This window comes from Rhea americana, unplaced genomic scaffold (genome assembly GCF_003343005.1).
Source record: "Rhea americana isolate MKP2758 unplaced genomic scaffold, rheAme1 scaffold_33, whole genome shotgun sequence".
NCBI classification, from domain to species: domain Eukaryota; kingdom Metazoa; phylum Chordata; class Aves; order Rheiformes; family Rheidae; genus Rhea; species Rhea americana.
In genome coordinates, this window is record NW_028186457.1 from 3871894 (window position 1) to 3877996 (window position 6103).

The window sequence follows — 6103 nt, forward strand, 5'->3', positions numbered from 1 at the left end:
GAAGTAAAACCTGACCCGAATTTGTTATCTGGGTGTTGGATTTCTCCTTCGTAAGTATACGKAAAGTGGTGCAACCTAAATCCTTCTTTATTATTTCCTTAACCTTTCCCTGCAAAGCCACTCTGGGATCGATGAATTGTTTTGCTTTTCCCAGGCTCATCCAACYTTTTTTTTTAAAAAAAGTGTATGGGCTTTGGCTCAGCATTTCTTCATTTCTTTCCCCGTGCTCCCTGTCCCTCAAAGTTGGTGACTTGAAGAGGTGTTTTCAAAGTGACTCAAGTAGGATGTTTTTTCATGAGCTTAGTRTATCTAAAATGTTTCACTGAAAACAGTAGAGTCCAAGTATCTTTATGCTTTATGAAAAGGCAAGGCAAAAAAACACTGCAGTAGCTCAGGCTGCTGTCTGTAACACCAGAAATACAGACCTGCATATCCTGGAGGCGCCACGTTTTCTTTTGCACCTCTGCTGGCACTAAGAATTGTGGTGGTAATTTTTTTTCACAATTTAATAGATTGTCATCTGCTGGACTGAAGCCATCAGCTCAATTCACTGGGTCACCAACCCCCCTTAAAAGTAACAACTTGCTTTTCATCAGTTTGAATCCTATTCAAATATGCTTTATGGGCATGGCTTAAAATATTGGCAGAGCRTGAATGCCTGAGATTTGTGTGTCTGGATGCGGAAAATCCTGGTACTGGGTGCAGAAAGTATGTTCAAGATGGTGGATCACCACAAACTTAGTTGTTTGTATTTGCTTTGTGTGATCTGTTTGCCAGTGGCTTTAATTTCTTGACTCTGCAGGCCACCGTGTAAAACAATGAGGAACTGGAGTCGGCTGGCTGATTATTTTGCAGGTGAGTGCAGCTAATGAAAATGTTTTCCTAATTTGTCATCCTTCMTCATGACCAAAAGATGGCAAATGTCTAAAGCGATCTCAACAGGCTGCTTAGCATAACGTTGCCTCAACTGTCTCTGTCCTCTTTCGTGTGATGGCAGATGCTGGGGATGGATTAGGGAGGGGATATTGAAAAAATATTTTTCATGGACTCTTGTTTTGGATAGGGGCCATATGCTCCAGTACAACTGCAACACTCTGTGTCAGCTAAGATCTGGCTCCAACACATCACAGGGTTTCTCCCACTAAATTGTTTCCTTGTTGGCTGAACTGAGGTGCCTGAAAGCATAAAGGTAAAATCCTGACTCTTAAGACTTGGTTATCTTCTGTGGGGTGGAGATCTCCCTGYAGATATCTCATTTATCTGCCCTGGCAACCTCTAGCAAATCACAAGGTATCTAATATTTACAACCCAAACAACTTGCTTTAATCCTGTTATTGTCTTCCAGCCACAATCCCTGTCTAGTCTGACTYGTGGCTTGATTTTTTTTTTTTAATTATGAACAACTAATGCCATGCGATCCCTCATGCAAGAAGATGATGGCGTTTTCAGGCAGGGCTGCTAATATGCCCGAGAGCCATTCCACTTGRAAGTAACCTGGTTTCTGCTGAAGCCCTTCATCCTTATTGTTTTTATCTAAACCATTGGGATCGCTTGCCTGAAAACAGCATGTGTGTATCTTAAGTCACATCTGCTGGGTGCTCAGCACTACATGGGAGAAATTACGTGCTTTTTCTGAAGCATCTTAATTGTTTCTTCAGCTTCTTTAGCAACTAGCAGATATTGCAGAATAACAGGGCAGAGGGGGAAGAGCAGATGAGCAACTCACTGTGCATAATAGCGAATGAGGAAAGCAGGCGTGTTTTTTTCCTGTGTTAATTGGTTCAGAGCAAGGTGTTTTTTCCAGTGGGGATCAAGTCTCTAATGAACATCGTGAGGGTTATAAGCAGCCTGGGGTACGCAAAATAGTGAAGGGACATAAAGCCTGTTGCCATCTAACTCAGCCGTTCCCATCCAGGTCCGTTACCAAACCGAGAGCATCTCTCCTGCGGTGCACAGCGCCTTGAGCCCAGGGTTGCAAGATGCTGTTACGGATGCTGTAGAAAGCACCAGGTGTGCTGGTGGTAGCTGACTTTTCCTATGGAATAGCCAACAGAAAAGGACATTTCTGCTTTGGTCAGGGCCAGTCTGGGGGCAGATCTCAGAAGCATGCGGTGGGGGGCCTGTTTTCCAAAAATCTTGTAGTAGAAGTGATTTAACCTCACCTTCAGCCCCTGGGTAAAACCTRCATTCACTCATCTTGTAGCAGTCTGTTTCCCCTTCCGCTAGACGACAGTTCGGAGAGTAGAGGTGACCAGAGCCTTACCTTATTTTCAATATATATTTTCAAAGAAAATGAAAATGTTGAGAAGAGAGGGATAAAACTTTGCAGTTACTTGGATTTGATAACCAAATAGCTTTTCTTTGTTTTTAGGCACTGACCAGTATTTGTCAAACACAAAAATTTTCTTAAGCTACATAAGTTTTGGCATTGTAAAGGCATACTTCACCTCTCAAAATTTTATGGAAGAAATTGCAGCCTGGGATCTCRTCCTAGATGTGCCATTGCCTTAGATAAATCACAGCGCTGTTCCTCCCTCAAGTGTTCTGTCTGTAAAGCAGGGATAACGATACCAGCTTGTCTTGTAACAGGCTTTTGAGATGTGTAGCATTCTTTGCACAAGCACTGTGGTCTGTCTACCTTTGCCCTTCACTTAAGGAAAAGGGGTAGAAGGGAAAAGAGAGGAAGTACCTGGCTTAAATAGATGTATTTTCCTCTGATGTGAGTGACATGAGCAGAGGAATTAATTGCCCTGCCAACACTAAATGGAACAAAAGTCTTAGGGGAAAAAAAAATCACAAACCTGTCCATGCCTACTGATGGTGGGCTACCTACAAACCTAGTTTCTTGGCTGTCTCAACCAAGACCAGAGCTATCACTGTCAAAGCTGTTGAATGAGAGCCTGGGTATGTCTGAACAAACCATGCTCAGGTGACGGTGTTCAGCATGGAAAGAGCAGAGATGGTGAGCACAACAGCAGCAAGAACTTAGAGGCTGAGATTACTTGGCATGAATCACATGTTTCTGTTTAACAAGAGGCCATTGCAGGGTGATGTTCTGTTCCTTAATCTGTCAAAATTAATTTTGGCTGAATTTTTAAACCTACAGCTGTACTCAAATTTGTGAATTGGGATAGGCTTGAGGGGTTTAGACATATATTGTGTGTCTAGTCTTAAGAGGAAATGAGCAGGCAGCATTTTTTATTAGGCCTGGAGTGGACAGCATTATAATACTGGTTCTGATTTTTTTTTTTTTTTTAATTGTTACCATCCTAGAGGCGGAAACATGACTGCCCAGAGCCTTGTTCAGCCCTGGTAGTTTCAAGGGATGGTCACTACAAATGGTCTCAAGCTGAAGTGCTTGAGAAGGAAGTGATTGCCCCAGAGCTCTGTTAAGCAGCCATTAGAATATAAGAGTATTTTAAGTAGCACAACTCGCAGACTACTCCGCATGTCAGGCTTCAGCTATTCATTTACTAASGATGTGGAGGGCTTGAGAAAAGCTTGGCAGGAGAGAAACATCCAAGGCATTGAGACAACTGTCGTAAAAGCTCACGGAGGTGGAAGTGAAGAGATGGTCTCTGCATCTTGAAATCCAGCGCAAAAAGCCTGGATTTCCATGGCCAAAGCTACTGTACCTGCTGTAGGTTGGGCAGGAAGGAGGATCTTTAGTGTATCAAGTGCTGCATTACACCTACATCTTTATCACTGCAGTAACAGGGAGATTTAGGATGCTGCTGCACAGGGAGAGCTGAAGTTTTTGGAAATAGCTCCCTGTGCTGGCAGGTGTGCTAGGGCAGCCATCACTTGGATCTAGTGCTATTTGGGGTACTTTGAGATATCCAAGATGGGACTTTTGGATGCAACACAGGACCTGTGGGAGATCTGTGCCTTTCTGGAGCAGCAGCCAGAGGCCAGGTGAGAGTCTCCTGAGCATCTGAAATGGCTTTACATGCCTGTCTTTAGGTGGCTAGTTGAACCCATGGTGATTTGAGAGGCTTTCGTGCCCTTTCTTATTTTACAGTGCTGCCATGAGGAAAGTTGCAAAAGCCTGTGTGTATTCTCGCTTCTCTTCTGTAAAGTGACCTCACCTGTTTTTTAGGGACCTACCAATGCTTCAAAACAAAGCCTGAAACAGAAGTCACCCTTTTTGCATAAYGCATTAATTGCATCTTGCAGCCAAAGCGTTCTTATGGGTATTGCTTGTACAATTAGGCTATAAATAATTCAATATTTGGCTATCAGAGATCCCATCGATATTATGCAGGCTTCCCCCCACACACATGCGAGGAGAATAAATGTTTCACAAGTGATCTCACAGACACAGTTACAGGTTTCTGTGAAGACCTGGAGCACACACGCAACAACACAGGCTTGGGAGATGGTGCTGGGTGTGCAGGACCCGGGACGGGGAGTGGAGAGGAGCTGCAGCGTGAGGTATGTTCGTATCTGATTTTTCCCACCGCTGTGGCAAATTGCGACGGTTTCCCTTCAGCTCTGAGAAGCCATGAAAGTGGCCAGCAGATCAGGCAGGCCAACAGCTGCCTACGGCATGAGACTTTGCAGGAGGAGAGACACGTGGGCGCTGCGGTGCCCGGGAAAGGGAGGGGGACAGCGAAGAGGAAGGCTGATATTTAGCCCGTGAGCCCCTCCGGAGCAGCGAGGGCAGGGCTGAGGGCTAAACCGCTTTGACAGGGAAGGGTATGGCRAGAAGAAATGCGTGCAGAGCAGAGTACAAAATCACCTAATCCCATCTGCACTCAGCCCAGCAGTTTAGGGGGAGCTTTTGTATTTGTTTTGAATCCAGGACGCTTTCTTTTTGCCAAATCCCAAGGGGACCAGCAGTGTCACGAGGCAGAGCGAAGTGCCAAGCCTAACAGAGCAGCTGGACTTGATGCAGGAGTAACTATTTCTCTGGCCTGATTTCTATCCCTCCTCTCAGGTCTCTATTGTGCAGACCAGGGCATGGACAACACAGGCAGAGTGCTCAAACTGGGCATAAAATAACCTGAGGAATAAATAAGCAGCAAGAGAAGGCTGCCTAACCAGTCTGAAAGCAAGGTATTCGGCAYGCCTCTTTGCATCTCAATAGCCCGTGTCCCCTTAAAGCTGGTGCCTTAGTGCTGGGAACCTGCTGAAAGGCCCGGGCACATGCTCATGGTGCTGGGCATTCTTCTGTGTAAGCTTCATAATAAAAGCTGTGTTTGAAACAACAGTCCCTGGATGCAAACCGACAAAAAGCAGGAAATTCAAAGTGAAGGCTGATGCACCAGGCTCTGCTCACACAATTGTGGAGGCCGAACAAAGCACAATGGTGCGCGCTGGGGACAGAGTGCTCCCCTTCCCTCCCCCAGGAACTTCCTGCCTTTCCCTCATATTGGTTTCCAAACCTTGAGAAGAGCTTTAAGCTGATTTCTGGYATTGAATTTTCCACAGAGCTGGTCGCGGAGTTTCGTTCCCACATTTTTGCCTAGCGAGGTGAAGTGTCTGTCTTGTCTCCTCTACCACCCTTTGGCTAGAAAAGTTAGAGCTCTGATGCGTGGGTGTCTGGACATCCTTGGCAGAAGGTGTTGCGTGGAGAGGAGGATGTATGCAGCAGGAGAGGAGGAAAGCAAAAGTGTCACACCACGGATATTAACTCCCTAAAGTCAGAGGTGAGCCTCTGCTAGGTTTTTGTTGGTTTTATTCTTGCATGTAACAAATACCCTTGGAGAATTCAGACAGTACTTGCTCCCCTAAGAACAGCTAAGTGGCACTAAGGATTTTTCATTGAAGGATCTTAAAGCATTTTTCAGAAACGCGTTCATAACTTTGCAGTCTGGGCACACGGAAGCAACACGTCTCCTCCTAAGGGCTGCGGAAATGAGAGTACAGAGGTCTGCAATGTGGAGAAAGAAGGAGCTGGAGCTTGTGAGATGTCTGGACACCTAGCGCTGCTGGGCTTGGACTCAATTTGCCTCAAGCTGAGAAACTATAATTAGCATAGACTTAATTGAAGATAAACATTAAATGCTGAAAGAAGGGGTCTGAGGACCGCTATCTTGTGAGATCAGTCTCTGATACATACTGTAAATATCTACCAGATCTTTGCTGCCTCTAGAAATGG